Below are 16,236 nucleotides of genomic sequence, written 5' to 3'. Positions count from 1 at the left end.
CCCAGGCAGGGTGTTCTCAATGTTGACGGCTTTCCTCCTTAGAGTCATTTAGGGACCAACGTGCTTTTCAGCTTCTTTTCCCACCAGCCCCCATGGCATTGTCCTCTTCAGTTGGCAGAGCTAGTGACTGAGAAATCTGGTTGCAGCAGTTGGTGAAGAGTATGGAGGAGGCTCATCATAAGAGCACCAGCTTAGAACTTCTACCTGTCACTTCCTTTCCTTCTCCACTGGGGAGAACTATAATCACATGATTTCATCTAACTGCAAGGAATGCTGGGAAATATGATCCAGCCATATATCATCCTATGTAAAGTATTAGGAATAGTGCTTGGCACACAGTAGAACAGTGGACACCTATTTTCGTTCTTGATAATATATTCTTCTTCTTTTTTTGGCTGTATTGTGTGGCTTCGTAGGATCTTATTTCCCACCAGGGATTAAACCCAGGCCGTCGGCAGTGAAAGTAGGGTTCCTAACCACTGGATTTCCAGGGAATTCCCAATAGAGTATTATTCATAAGTATGAGCTTTCTTAATTGGATTTGGGGATTTCGTAAATCCTTAAAATTACATCTAAAATTCTATATGAATCTCTTTTTCTGGGAATTAGGAACCATTGTTCTAAATAGTAGATGGTGGCATTCTGATTGTTGAGTATTAATTCGTATAAGAAAGATATAAAAGATAAGTTTGACCTAGATGATCCTTAAAGTCACTTACATCTGATTATCTGTGATTTAAAGCATTTATTGGAATGAAGTAAGTGCCTAAAACTGAGCTAGGTATTATGAGAAATATAAGAAATTATTAAGAATTTTCTATTTTTAGGTTTATAAATTTTATTGGAAAGAAAACAACAATACAGGGTAGTACGTGCTTAACGAGTCAACTGTGGTTCACATTAAGTTGGGCCAGGACAGATGGGTAAAGGCAGAGGAGTAAGCTTTGACTTGACTTTGAAAAAATAGCTATCATAAGGGAATTGGGAATAGCCAAGAATGGGAATGTTAGGGGTGTGTGTGTGTGTTTTATAATTTCATTTATTTATTTCGGCTGTGCTGGATCTTCGTTGCTGTGAGGGCTTTTCTCTAGTTGCTGTGTGGGAACTTATTTCGGTGAAGGCTTCTCTTGTTGCAGAGCACAGGTTCTAGGACATGCAGGCTTCAGTGGTTGCAACTCCCAGCCTCAAGAGCACAGGCTCAATACTCCTGGGATAGGGACTTAACTGCTCTGCATCATGTGGGAACGACCTTGGACCAACCTAAGTCTCCTGCATTAACAGGTGGATTCTTAACCACGGAGCCACCAGGGAAGCCCTGGGAATATTAGATTTGACATCACTTGTAAACTCATGCAGGAAACAGTAGATAGATGATACTTTCAGAAGAAGAAGGAACCAGCAGTGTTTCAAACCCATAGTGCCAGGGAGACTAGTTAGTTAAAAGTTGAGAATGAGACTTTCAAAACCTAAGTCTGAGTCTCATTGTTTTCCCAACACTTCTCTACTTTTTGGATTGTTGTCTATTCATCAGCTTCTCGGCAGCATTTGGAAAGGTGCAAATGGATTATGGGCAGGCTCGCAGGGCAGGCTTTTTTTTTAAACACAGACAAGTGAAATTAATTTTCTATAGGCAGTGATGCTGAGAACTTTGTTTTAACAATTGAACAAAAACTAGCCCAACATCAAGACAGTGTTACCTTGGATGAATTGATTTGACATTTACTTGAGATTTTCAGAGGGGAAAATTCAGGAGATAGAAATGAATGTAAAAAGTTAATGGCAACACTATTTTGTTATGTTTTGTCTGAGCTGTTCCTGAAGACTTAACAGTGCTCCTCTTGGCAAATGCCAAGGTGATAACTTTAAATGTAAAATTTCTGAGAGAAAGGGGCCCCAAATGGGTAACAGATGGGAGGATTCTGAGACAAGGTGACTGAACACATAAAAAGTCTAACATGAAGGAAGGAGATTGGTGGGAAGGATAAATTATGAGGTAGAGGTTAACACAAACACACTACTATATATAAAGTAGATAACCAACAAGGATCTACTCTGTAGCACAGGGACCTACACTCAATATTTTGTAATACCATAAAGAAAAAGAATCTGAGAGACTGTGTATAACTGAAGCACTGTGCTGTACACCTGAAACACAACATTCTAAATCAACTATACGTCAATTAAAAAAAGTCTAATGGTATGAATAATAATAGGAAAGAGCAATGTGGAAGACCTGGCTGTCACTCAAAGTTAGAGATGGTTTGGAAGGGTGCTTACAGAGATGCCTCGAAGCCAGTAAAATGATGGTGAGCAAGACTTTCCCATTTCCTGTTTGATCAGCAATGTGGAACCTCAGTGTTCTTACGTCTCCTGACTAGGGAATTAGTGAGTCCATAAAAGGGAAGTTTGTTAGCCAGGGTGAAGAGTGTGATTAAGGCAGATTTCAGTCAAGTAGGGGAGTGAGTTAAGATGGGTTTGTCCATTGTATAGGTTCTTGTAGAAAATGGAAAGGGAGTTTCTGAAGCAAAGTAACATTAAGGTCATGAATGCAAATTGTCCAAGTTTGATTTAATAGAAATCTAAATTTAATTCAGAGATCAGTTTGTGAATTCTTTTGGAAGTTTTAATCCTTTTGTCTTTTTGGTAACTTGGCTTTATCCCTCAGCACTCAGTACCAAGAAGTGGTATACAGAATATCAATTAGCCTTATTTGGTTTGTTATTTTCCTTTATTTAAAACAGAAACCCAGGAAACTATATTAGTGTAAATTGATGAAAATAGCAACTTAATGTAGATAAATGAGACTGTATTTGAAAGGTGTGCCAAAGATGGTCTAGGAGTATTTTATATTTTAATATCAATGTTTTCAAGAAGTAGTAATATTAGAGTCAGAGTCAGGTATTGACCCTCAGAGCATATATTTTGTTTTATAGATTTTTTGTTGTTGCTGCTTTGCTTAGAGCTGAAATACATTATGATTCTGGGCAAGAGGTATAACAGTTTTCTTACTTTTTTTGTAATAAAATTATTACTTCCAACATTACAGGTGAGATAATTTATTTTTATGGAAAGTTTTCATTATAAGAGAATTGTAAAAATATCAATCATCTGTAATAATTTATTAAATTTTACCATCATGTAGCATAGCTGTTTATTTGTATGTGTGAGAGAAGGAAAAACAATCTGAATAAATATTAGAGACTACAAAAGCAATTAGCTGAAAGTTGAAGTAATTAAGAACTTGTAAGAATATGTGAGTTCTGTGTATGTTTTCCTTAGTTAATAACCTGTTGCTTTATTATGGAGGTAGAGACCAGGTGGTAGATTGCTAGAGTGAAAGTTCATTAAAAGCTAAAGACAACCCAATTAGTCTGTTGTGCTGTGTAGGAAAATGGAAGAGTGGTAGCTGTGAGACCAGACTACATACATAGACTGATTGAGAGAAAAGAAGAGACTTAAATGAACTTTTGGCCTTGAATATACATATGCCCAAGACTTAACTGAAAAATTTGCAGAGGTATAAACTTACGAAGAGTGTGAAGTTTTGGATTATTTGATTTTCTAGGTTACAGAATATATTAGTTAACATGTGAAATGAAAATCACACTCAGTCGTGTCTGACTCATTGTGACCCCATGGTCTATACAGTCCATGGAATTCTCCTGGCTAGAATACTGGGGTGGGTAGCCTTTCCCTTCGCCAAGGGATCTTCCCAACCCAGGGATCGAACCCAGGTCTCCCGCAGCGCAGGTGGATTCTTTACCAGCTGAGCCACAAGCGAAGCCCAAGAATACTGGAGTGGGTTGCCTATCCCGTCGCCAGTGGATCTTTCTGATCCAGGAGTTGAACTGGGATCTCATTCATTGCAGGTGGATTCTTTACCAACTGAGCTATGAGGGAAGTTGATATTAGTTAACATAGAGATCTAAAATTTTGATTTAGTGTTGAAGGCTTGTTGATCTTCATTAAATCAAGTAAAAACTAATGCTAGCCATCAATAACATAGACTTTACTGACATTTTTAATTATCAGCAGGACCCTTGATTGCAAAGATATATAAAAAAAATGACTCAGCTAAGTGGTATCTGTTTTAGTTTAAATATTGGCCCTAAATTTGAAAAATAATGTCATTTTTCTTCTTCCTAGTGTATTCAACTGTATGTATTATGCTTTTAAAAAAATGTTTCTTTCTAGTTATAAAACCAACAGTTATTTACTGTAGACAATCTGGAAAACACAAAAGCATCATAAAATAAAATTACTTTTGTCCCCCTTTTCTTAAAATGACTCCTGTTGCTATTTTGTTATATGTTCTAATCTTATTCATAAACTTTCATTAATTATTGTGACAGTTTATGTATAATGTTTTAATGTTCTTCATGCAGAATGCTTGGAAGAATGAAAAGTGAAACCCAATCTAAATTGAGTTGAGTTGGTTTAAAGAAAATTAACTTTATTTAAGTTTTACCAGAGAAACTCATATTGAATTTGGATTTATTTTCCTAATGGCACTAAAAGAACATTTACCCTGTTTGATCTTTGCAGGAAGAAGGGAAGCTTTTATGTTGTGAAATCTGCCAACACCTATAATTGCTCTCAGTATAGATATTGTTTAAATGGTTTGAAGGTAGGCCCTCCTCTGTGCTCTTTGGGATATCCGTTCTGAAAAGTCTTTTTTTTTTTTTTTAAAGTATTTTCCTCCTCAAGTTCTATCTATCAATAGTAGGCTGAGGTTTGCCCATTTTATAGTTGGAGATATAAGATGCAGTCTTTGTCTAGGAACAGTCAAGCACAGTAAAGGGATCATAATAGAAGCAAACGTTGAATACTTTCCATGCACCAAGTGCTAGAAAGATAAAGGAATAAGAACAGTTTCCTTTGTTTTCAAGGAGCTTGCAAAACAGTTTAATGGACAGGGGGTGAGTAAATGAGCCATGTTTGATGATGACATTTTCCATATAATACAGTGACTTTTTGTCTCATGTGCTTTTTAAAATCCAGTTGAATTAAGGTCTTAAGACACGATTTATGTGGCAACCTAAATGACAAAATTAACTTAAGAAATGAGTGAAATGTTTATGTTGTATTCTAACAGATGAAGGGTAGTTGGTATTACTGAATCTACCAGGTATTATATATTGCTAGTTTGAAGAAACTTTTATCCTTTCCTTCAATAATTGTGTTATATTCTGTAATTTTGCCTGAAATAAAACTGATACTTTAGTCATAAATTTTAAATGGATCCTACTTTCTCTAGCTGTTTATTGAATTAGATACAAACTCCATGATCTAGCATTTGTAGTCTTTCAGATCATGATCCCAACATTTTTTCAGTCTTATCCCCCCACTGCAGCTGCAGATACGTTATGTTCTAGCTGGATTGGTCCTCAACATGCCCTGTACTTCTCTGCCTTCATGGAAGACTTTTGCTCTTGTTTCTTTCATCTGAAATATGCTAGCCTCTCCCCCTACCTCCAGTTTCTGCCTGCCAGAATAATATTTGTTATTTTTTCAATCAGTCATTTAACAAATACTGCAATACTGTTCTGCTGCTGCTAAGTCACTTCAGTCGTGTCCGACTCTGTGCGACCCCATAGACGGCAGCCCACCAGGCTCCCCCGTCCCTGGGATTCTCCAGGCAAGAACACTAGAGTGGGTTACCGTTTCCTTCTCCAATGCATGAAAGTGAAAAGTGAAAGTGAAGTCGCTCAGTCGTGTCCAACTCTTCACAACCCCATGGACTGCAGCCTACCAGGCTCCTCCGTCCATGGGATTCTCCAGGCAAGAGTACTGGAGTGGGGTGCCATTGCCTTGGACTTGGATACACCAAAGAACATTATGGCATTCATATTCAGTTGAGGGAGGCATGTAGTAAATGTATGTCTACTGGTGATAAGTGCTGTGAAGAAAAATGAAGTGTAGGGTAAGGAGTGTGGAGAATGATAGGGGTGCTCTTTTTGATTTAACAGGACATTCTATTAAATCTTTAGCTCTGCAGAAAATAGCAAATACGGAGGCGAGGGCAAAAGCAAAGAGACTAAGTAGTGGCTGTCTATAATTCAGGCAAGAAATGATGGTGGCTTGGGCTAAGGTGAGAAGTAGTCTAATCTGGATATATTTCTAAGATGGAGATCACAGGATTTCCTGATGGATTGGATGTGGAATTTGAGAGAAGGAGAAGATGATATCGAGATTTTTTTTCTTAACAACTAGAATGATGGAGTTGCTATTAGCCAGGATGGGAAATGCTTTGGGAAGGGCTAGTTCTGATGGAGAGATCAGGAGTTTTGTTTTTGATATGTTAAATTTGAATATTTTAAGACCTCATAGAACCTGTTGTCTAGTGAAAGAGGCTTCTGTTAAAGAAATACACAGATATGGTATATAATTACATTAAGGACAAGAACAGGTATCTTGAGAAAGAATGACAGGAAACCAATTTAGATGGAAGCTTAATGGGAGCTTCTCTGAGAAAACGACTTGTAGGGTGAATAGTAATTAGGGGAAGAATGAGAGGAAGATCATTCCAGGCTGGAGGAATTGGCATATGTAAAGGCTGGAGATACTCAGTGGAGGTATTCAACACATTGAGGCTGTGTTTGGAATAGAGAGAACAAGACTGAGGTGCAGAGTGAGAAACAGGCCACATCATGGCGGTCCTTGTGTGTCATGTGAGTGTCATCCTTAGTAAAACGGCAGTGTCATGATTTAATCTGCATTCTAGGATGAGTAGTCTAGCCATTCTGTGGCAAGAGTGGAAACAGGGAACACTACTTGTAGGCTGTTGTGATGGACAAAGATGGTGGTAGTAGTGGCTTGAATTGGCTTGAATTAGGGTGGTGATGGAGAGAAGAGAATGGATTTGAGATAAATTTTGGAAGTGGAGTACATAAGAAGATGCTGAAGAAGGAGTTCTCTGAGATGAGCGGGGCATCTTGGTAGAATCACTGGTTGATAGTGGTGCCTTTTATGAGAAGGAGAAGGAGCAGTGTTCAGGTTTTGACTTGTTAAGTTTGAGATGACCGAGATGTCAAGCGGACATTTCTAGTAGAAAGTTGGATGTACAGACCCAGTACTCTGAAAGAAGTCTCAGGAGAGTAGGGAAATTGTGTGTGTGTGTACATACTTTATGTGGTATTTAAAGTGTGTGAGATCATTCTGGAAATGAGTGAAAAATAGGAAAATGCTCAGGACCAAATTCCTGGGAGCTCACAACACTGAAGGGTTGTGTAATAAAGAATCTGGAAAAGGGGAAGTAGGAGGAGTTGCAATCAAGCAACAGTGGAAAGAGGAAAACTATAAGAGCAAGGTACCAAGGAAACTAGAAATTTTTGAGGAGGGAGCGATTGGTTGTGTCAAGTAAAAGTTGAGTGTTCTATTTGCTTTATCAGCCTGAAAGTCATGGGTAACCATAGTAGTAACGGCTTTGGTGGAGAGGTGGTGGGGAAGCTATAACTGAGCCAGAAGAGTGAAGAGGAAGCGAGAGAGTGGGCTCAGTGAGTAAGTGAAGCCAAACTAACAAGAACCTTGGCTGTGTCAAAGAGACAAGTTGGTAGGTAGAAGGGGATACACGTCAAGGGAAGGGTTTTAAGTTCAGCTGTAAGAGCTATAATGTAGGAAGGAAAACTTACAACATCATCTTAGAGGTGAAAATAGTTCTCGTGAGAATCATGATAATTCACTGATTGGGATGCCTTTTTACTACAAGGAAGATCTGATTTGTAGATTTTAAAGAACAGATGCTTAATCTCACTGACTTAATTTTTCTGTTACATTTTCCAAATGCATGAGATAGAAATGTAGAAGAGTATTTCATACTTAACTGAACTAATATAAATATTTATGAGGTGCTTTCTATGTGCCAGGCACCACTGTTCACTGCATTATGTATATTAACTCATTTGATTCTTCTTCAATAAAATATTTGCTGAAAGAATATACAGAAGCTTTTTTTTTTTTTTTTCCTCTGTTCCCTTGAACAGGGTTGATTCCAGAGGAGACTGGGGGGAAAAGAAGAAATAAAAAATCACATTACTGGGGAAAAGCAGATGCCTATTAAATTCACAGAAATCTTCATATAGAGAAGCCAGAGAAATAGGCTGAGAGTATAGTGCACATCGTGGGGCTCAGTTCATATTTGCAGTTTTGATTTAGTACCTCAAAATTGTTGTTACTTTAGATTGAAACGAACAGTTACCTTTTTTTCCTGGCAAAATAAAAAATTGCAGGGAGAGGCCTTGGCTGTGTTCTGGCCCTGAGTTTGTGGTTTAACAGCAGCTGGGATGAAGAGCTGCTGTCGTTGTCCTGATGACTCAGCAGGGACCCCATGTTAGATTGTAGCGTTGCCTCTGTGTTACTTGCAAAAGTTCTTTCTATCCTGGGTAGTAGTTGAGATTCCAGACCCCAAAGTCAGAGTCAGAAAGTGATTGTTGACTTGAAGTATCATTTGTATTCCCTCTGTGGGCACTGAAGTAGTCTACTTCAGAGTTGAAGATCATTAGTGTTAATATTTCAAGTAAGGTAATTGAAGTGTCATTTGGAAGACTTTGCTGCTACAGGGTAGTGGTTAAGAGCCTAAGGCTCTGAAGCCATGTAGACTGTTTTAATCTTAGTTCTGCCTTTCTTCTGCCTGAGTGTCTCCACTGTGTAACAGTGTTTACTTCTTGGGTTTTGTGAAAAGTAAAAGAGTTAATATAAGAAAAGCATTTAGTGTCTGACACAGTTATCATTGTTTGCTTATTATCCCATGGACCTTTGGGAATGCTGAGATAAGCCTGCCTGTGGTTACTTTATATGTTTAACATATCTGGTTTCAACCACCAGGATGTTACTATGAGAAGTATATGCCAAGCTGTCATAGGTGGGGAGTTTTCTATTCTCTTATCAAAAGACCAGTTTTAGTACAAAAAAGGTTAGTTCTGAACTTATTCCTGAATTTAACTTCAGTGAACCATGATCCTGTTGACACTTATTAGGTAACCAAAGGACAGTCAGGTGGACTCTGCCATCTTAGAACATCTGCCTCAGCAGCTCTTTCTGGACTTGGAGCTAAAGCTGAGAGTCCATTATTATCAAGAGTGTTTTTCTTATTTTTTTATTTCTTCTTTTTCTTTCTTTTCTTTTTGTGACAGCATTAAAAAAATAGAGATAATCTAAAACATATAGGATCTAGTGGTTCTGTAGAAGTACGTTATAATTATGGCTCTTGGTGTATATGTGTGTGTATACATATATGTGTGTGTATGTGTGTGTTGCTCAGTCATGTCCAACTCTTTGCGACCCCATGGACAGTAGCCTGCCAGGCTCCTCTGTCCATGGAATTCTCCAGGAAAGAATACTGGAGTGGGTTGCCATTTTCTTCTCCAGAGGATCTTTCAAGCCGAGGGATCAAACCTCATGCATTGCAGGCAGATTCTTTACCATCTGAGCCCCTAGGGAATCCTATATATATTATATATATATATATATATATATTTTTTTTTTTTTTTTCCATTTAGCTCCCTGTGCTACTAAATTTTGGAGAAGGAAATGGCAGCCCACTCCAGTGTTCTTGCCTGGAGAATCCCAGGGACGGGGGAGCTGGTGGGCTGCCGTCTATGGGGTTGCACAGAGTCAGACACGACTGAAGCAGCTTTGCAGCAACTTAGCAGCAGCTACTAAATTTCACTGTTCCTTGATTTTTATGGTAAACTTTGGCATGAATATAATTGATACATGATGTAAGGATCATAAAGTGACTTTGAAATACTTATTTTATAATGTTATAAGCTTCTTGAAACTACTTGATTTATTCCTATGCAAGACGGAGTACACTGGTACATGAAAATGAACAGTAGGTTTTTGTTTTCCTAACAATAGTCATAAGATGATAGATTGCTTTAAGTGCTTGCTGCGGCTCATGCACAGTGTGCCAGGCCCTGTAACTGTGTTAGGAAATTTAATCTTCATATAAACTCAGAAATAAGAACTATCAATACTGTTTAACTATCAATACTGTTTAATGAGGTTTAGTTCATTTCTTGTGTATGGTAAGAAATGAACCATTACAGGGCTGGTAAGTAGCAGTACTGGAATTTGTACCAGGCTCTTTGTAATTCAGAGAGGCTGCCTCTTAACCACTAAGAGCTTTTTTATTTGTTTGTATTCTTTTTCTGTATTTGAAACTTGAATTTTTAACCAAGTTTTGTTTTCACTATTCACTATTTTCAGTCACCCTGAAAAATAAAAAAGAAAGAATTCAGAGAATGTTTAAGAATATTTCTAAAACACTAACCCATGGACTTGGATGGTTTTTAAATGAGTTTGGTGCTTCCAATTCTCTTGGTTAAATTTGAAGGAAGCTGTAAATTTTCCATTACTTCATCTCTTTGCATTTTGGGGGCCTGGTTAATTAGTATTTTTAAAAGTACTTGAAGGGTTTATTGATAATCTTGTTGAGGAACTTGAACATCACATATTTGATTTAAGGATTGTTTTCCAAGTTAAAAGTTTCAGACAGTCCCAAGTTTAACAGAAATCACATACTAAATTGTTAGTTTTCCTGTTTTTTTTTTTTTTTTTTTAATTTTTTTTTGACCTCTCCCTTCAGAGGAGCCTGCACTAATCTTTTCATTGTTGATAGAAAAAAAGCAAGGAAGTTTCTTTTTGTGGAGAGAGGAAATGGCTGTTAGTTCAGGACTTTATCCATATTAGGTATAAACTAAATATAGATGTGTAATCCAGGAGTGAAGTCACATCTATAAAGTTTCTTAAGCAGAGCCAATGACATCAGTTAGTGCTTTTGGATCTGGGTTTTTTTTTCTTTAAATTTTTGTTGTTGTTGGACTTTTGGTTCACTAAAAGGTTACCAGACTTATTAGTTCTATGATCTGCCTTCCATGTCCCTTGAATTTTTTAATAAGGAATCTTTCTTTAAGCAAACATAAATAAAAAAATTCTGCTTTGTCTGTAAGGAATAGTTGCTTATGCCTTTTTTTTTTTTTTTTTTTAATGGCTGCACTGCACAGCTTGCTGGACCTCTGTTCCCTGACCAAGGATTGAACCCTGGTAGTGAAAGCCCAAAATCCTAACCACTAGGTCACCAGGAAACTCCTGCTTCTGCTTCTTTTTGAGGGGAGGTAATAAATATGTTAGTTTCTTTAGTTTCTTGACCCTATTGTTATTTTCCTATCTCTGTGTTGTTTTTTTTTAAACTTAGTTGCACCCTTAAGTCTTCTTTACACATATTTGTACTACATGGCTAGACTCGTGTCTTGTGTAAGAAATGTGTTTTACTTAGCATCTTCTTGGTTTAAGTCAGATCTCATTGTGGCCAAGTGGTAACAGGATTCTTCTGATTAGTTGGTTAGTACAAATACTGTAGCAGAACAGAATGAAGGAATAAATTTCCTGTTTCTGGCCAAAAGCACTGATGAGGATTTTTAAAAGACCCCCCAAAGAATTCTTATAAATGTAGCTTTTATGCTTCTTCTCAGAGCCCTTTGCAAGCATGCCGGCACATTCAGGCACTTAGCACTGTTCAGTGCAGCTGAAGAGAATGATCTACCTTATGGCATATCATCATTATAAATATTTTAAAATACAAACTAACTGTAAAAAATTTTATCTTAAATGTGCCTCAAGGGTTTTAGTTCATGAAACCAGTGCCCTCCAAGGTTTAAGGTGAAATATCTTGTGAATCTGTTTCAGACTTTGTTACTCCCTCGGCGAAGCTAATCCTTTCCACTATCTGTCTGGAGCACTTGGTGTATTTGCATATTCTGCCACTCATTGAGTCATTTTTCTTCATATCTTTGTTCCAGTTAGAGTGTGAATTCCATGAGATTAGCGATCAAGGATTATTTTCTTCATCTTTTGTATCTCCTAACACAAATCTTGTTACATAGGAGATAACTCATTGATTCAGTAAATATATATTAATGTTTTGGGACAAATTGGTATGTGTAGTCTGGGGATGGAAGCATATAAGAGAGTATTAAGCATATTTCTGGTATTGTATTCTATATTACCTCATAGTAAAATACCAGAAATAAAAATAGTGTTCAGTTATTGAACTTGAGACTTGTAATTTGGGTTTTATGACTAAGCTCTTCACTAGATAGATAGCTGTTATTCTAAACTTAATAATAGATTGGTTTAGAGGGTGAGAATCTTCAAATTATGTAACTGGAAGATCAGGTTTAAGTTGTTTTCATCTGTAAATCAGGTGTGGTTTCTTAGAAATGATGACCACTCTAGCTCAGATTTATGTTATGTACCCAAAGTAGACTTAGTCTTGAGTATTTGGGCCTAGACAGAAAGTTGAGACCTGAGAGTTCAAAATCAGGTCCAGATAATTAAATTTTCATAATTGGAAGCAGTTTATTAGAAAACAGATATAAATGGAGCCAATAAAATTTCTTAGTGATAATGGGGGCAGTTTGCCAGAGAAGTGAAAAATATTTCAGGAGTAACTTATTTGACCAGAAAGAATATATTGTATTTTTCAAATAAACTACCTGAAAGATAATGGGAAGGTTTTGTTGTGTTTAAAAAAAATATATATATATATAGAGAGAGAGAACTATTTTAAGTTCTATAGAACTTAGTTCTATAGTTCTTGTACTATAGTACAAGAAAGAACTATAGTACAAAAAGAACTATATTGTCTTTATAGTATTTAAGGAACCCATGCATTAAAATGGTAAGTAACTTTTCACACCTGCAATATGTTGTTGAATATATAGTTTTAAAAGAAAAACTTATTTTGTAATATATTTTAATGAAAAATTTAAACATAGATAATCCAAAATAAAATACCAGAGAAAGATTAATTCATTCATGTGTTCATTGTGTGCCAATATTGTATAGTAAAATATTCTTTAGCATTTTTATGACTGCAGTTTTGCATTGCTCATTATCACTGTTAATCCTCTGTTCCTAGTCATTTAGAGGTCCAAAATTTAGCTCTTAAACAATCCTATACTGTAGTGAGCACTTGAAAAGGTGCTCAGCATCTCGAGTAATTAGAGAAATGCACATCAGAACTACAGTCAGGTATCACTTCACACTGGTCAGGATGGCTATCATCAAAAAGTCTCCAAATAATAAATGCTGGACAGGGTGTAGGGAAAAAGGAGCCCTTGTACACTATTGGTGGGACTGTAAATTGGTACAGCCACTATGGAAAGCAGTATGGAGTTTCCTTAAAAAACTAAGAATTGATCTACCATATGATCCACCAATCCTACTCCTGGGCATATATCTGAAAAAGATGAAAATTCTAATTTGAAAAGATACATGTACCCCTAATAGCACTATTTACACTAGCCAAGACATGGAGGCAACCTAAATGTCCATTGACAGATAAATGGATAAAGAAGATGTGGTACATACATACAATGGAATGTTACTCAGCCATATAAAACAATGAAATAATGCCATTTTTAGCAACATGGATGGACCTAGAGATTATCATACTAAGTAAGTTAGAGAAAGATGAATATTCTATGTTATCACTTTATGTAAAATCTAAAAAAATAGAATCAATGAATCTATATATGAAGCAGAAACAGATTCATAGACATAGAAAACAAATTTATAGTTACCAAAGGGGAAAGGGAAGGGTGGAGTATGGAATAAACATATGTACACTACTGTATATAAAATAGTTAAGCAACAAGGATTTACTGTATAGCAAAGGGAACTATGGTCTTCCCCGGTGGTTCAGATCATAGAGAATCTTTCTGTAATGCAGGAGACCTGGGTTTGATCCCTGGGTCAGGAAGATCCTCTGGAGAAGGAAATGGCAACCTACTCCAGTATTCTTGCCTGGGGAATCTCATGGACAGAAGAGCCTGGCGGGCTACAGTCTATGGGGTTGTAAGAGTTGACATGACTTCGTGACTAAAACTACCACCATCACAGGGAACTGTATTCAATATCTTGTAATAACTTGTAATAGAAAATAATCTGAAATATATATATACACACACACACACACACACACATAACTGAATTACTTTGCTGTGTACCTTGAAAAGTGAAAGTGAAAGTCAGTTACTTAGTTGTGTCCGATTCTTTGTGACCCCATGGACTGTAGCCCACCAGGCTCCTCTGTCCATGGAATTCTCCAGGCAAGAGTACTGGAGTGGGTTGCTATTTCCTTCTCCAGGGGTGTGTATACCTTAAACTAATACAAAATTGTAAATCAACTGTATTTCAATTTTTTTTTTTTACTTTATTTATTTATTTATTTTAATTTTATTTTATTTTTAAACTTTACATAACTGTATTAGTTTTGCCAAATATCAAAATGAATCCGCCATAAATAAGTAGGTCAAGAAAAAAAATACCCCGTGCTGTAATGTGTATTTTTATAGCCAATTTTCTGTGCATAACCATATCATGTAATTGTTTTTAAAGACCCTCACCTATCTCATTTATCCTCTGAATTCTTCATTTTCCTTTATTTATGTAAAATGTAGTCTCTTAGATTCTTTGTGCTCAATTGTGTCCAACTCTTTGCAACTCCATGGACTGTAGCCCACCAGGCTCCTCTGTCCATGGAATTTTCCAGGTAAAAATACTGGAGTGGGTTGCCATTTCCTACTATAGGGTAGGTTCTTTACAAAGGAAGAAATTTTTGACTGTACTGCTGAATGCTTGATGGAATTTCTAGTTAAAATTGCTTGGTCTTGGAACATGTTGATTAAGAGAAATAGCTCTTGCCTGCTGTAGTTAGATAGTTGCTGTAAGCACAGACTGGGGAGGGAGGAGTATTTTTTTTTTTTAACACTCAATTGTTTTCTTCCTCTCCTAGGATTCTTTCTGTATATTTTTAAACTACCTTTAGGGATTTTGACTTGCATTAGAATTTCATTCATACCTCTAACATATTTGTCTTCAGCTGATAAGCAAAGGAGCACTCTGACAGTTAGTGAATTTATCTTTGGTTAGAAGATGTTAAAAGAACAAGGCTTAGGCAGTGACAAAGTTTGAGATACATTTTTTCTATGTGGCCAGAATGAGAATATCTAACTGTAAAGGGGATGTTTCTTTTTAAAAATAATATAATCATGCCTTAATATAATAAACATTAATTAATTTAAATGAAATTAACTCATTTAAATGTCAAACATTCAAATTCTATATAGTTTTATCTGAAAATGTCTCAATTCACCTCCATTCCAAGATATTTTTCCTGGAGGTAAGGTTTGGGGTGATTTTGTTTTTGTTATTGTTTTTATTTCAGTATTTTAAAAATGTAATTCTGTGTTTTCTGGCCTCCATTATTTCTGATGAGAATTCAGATGTAATTCAAATCATTATTCCTTTGTTTGCAGTGTGTGTGTGTGTGTGTTTATTCTGGTTCCTTTTAGGATTTTCTTTTTTTTTTTTCTTCACTTTCTAGCATTTTAATTATGATCTACCTCGGTGTGGCTTTCTTTATGTTACTTCTACTTGATGTTAAACTTCTTGAATCTGTAAATTTGTCTTAATTTGGGAAAACTTTGGCTGTTATTTCTTGAAATTTTTTTGCCTCATTCTTTCCTCTACTTCTGAGATTCTAATTAAACATATAGACCTTTTGATATTTTCATGGGTCTTTGAGGTTCTCTTAGTTTTTTGTCACTTGTTTTCTTCTGTTCTTCAGATTGAGTAGTTTCTTGCATCTGTCTTCACATTCATAGATTCTTTTCTCTCTATTCTACTGTTAAACCTATCTTGTGGTTTTTAAAATTTTTCAGATACTGTATTTTTTAGTTCTAGAATTTACATTTTATTCTTTTTTTGTGGTTTCCTTTCTTTACTGAGAATTTTCTACCTTTCTTTATCATGAGCGTATTTTCCTTTGTCTTTGAACATAGTTATAATAACTACTTCAAAAATTCTTGTCTAGGGACTTTGCTGGTAGTCCAGTGTCTAAGACTTCATGCTCCCAAAGCAGAGGGCCTGGGTGTGCTCCCTGATCAGAGAACTAGATCCTGCATGCCCCAGCTAAAGATTCCACATGCTGCAATGAAGATCAAAGATACCACATGCTACACCTAAGACTCGGTGCAGCCAAATAAATAATATTAAAGAAAAAAAATCCTTGTCTGTAAAATGCAGCATCTGGGTCAGTTTACCATGTGTCTCCTTGATTATTTTTTCTCATGAGAACGGTTCATGTTTTCTCATGTTTTTATAGGGAATCATTTGGATTGTATTCTGTATATTGTGAATAATAAATTGTAGAAAATTTGGATTTTGTTA

The 16,236-nt window shown here is 36.3% G+C and overlaps 1 protein-coding gene across 2 annotated transcripts in view; it reads left to right on the top strand.

Annotated features, from left to right (window-relative positions):
• The window catches only part of CLIC4 (chloride intracellular channel 4), a 78,241-nt gene that overhangs the window by 4,370 nt on the left and 57,635 nt on the right, over window positions 1–16,236 (top strand). The window contains exon 2 of one of the 2 annotated variants that reach the window (XM_055574104.1): window positions 11,007–11,117. The exons of the other annotated variant lie outside the window; for it this stretch is intronic. The gene's annotated coding sequence lies outside the window, so the exon portion shown is untranslated. The remainder of the gene's footprint in view (window positions 1–11,006; window positions 11,118–16,236) is intronic. 2 annotated transcript variants of the gene reach the window in all.

This window comes from Bubalus kerabau, chromosome 3 (genome assembly GCF_029407905.1).
Source record: "Bubalus kerabau isolate K-KA32 ecotype Philippines breed swamp buffalo chromosome 3, PCC_UOA_SB_1v2, whole genome shotgun sequence".
Classification (NCBI taxonomy): Eukaryota; Metazoa; Chordata; class Mammalia; order Artiodactyla; family Bovidae; genus Bubalus; species Bubalus kerabau.
The sequence above is the reverse complement of the archived record's forward strand: the minus strand, read 5'-3'. Positions and strand labels throughout refer to the sequence as shown.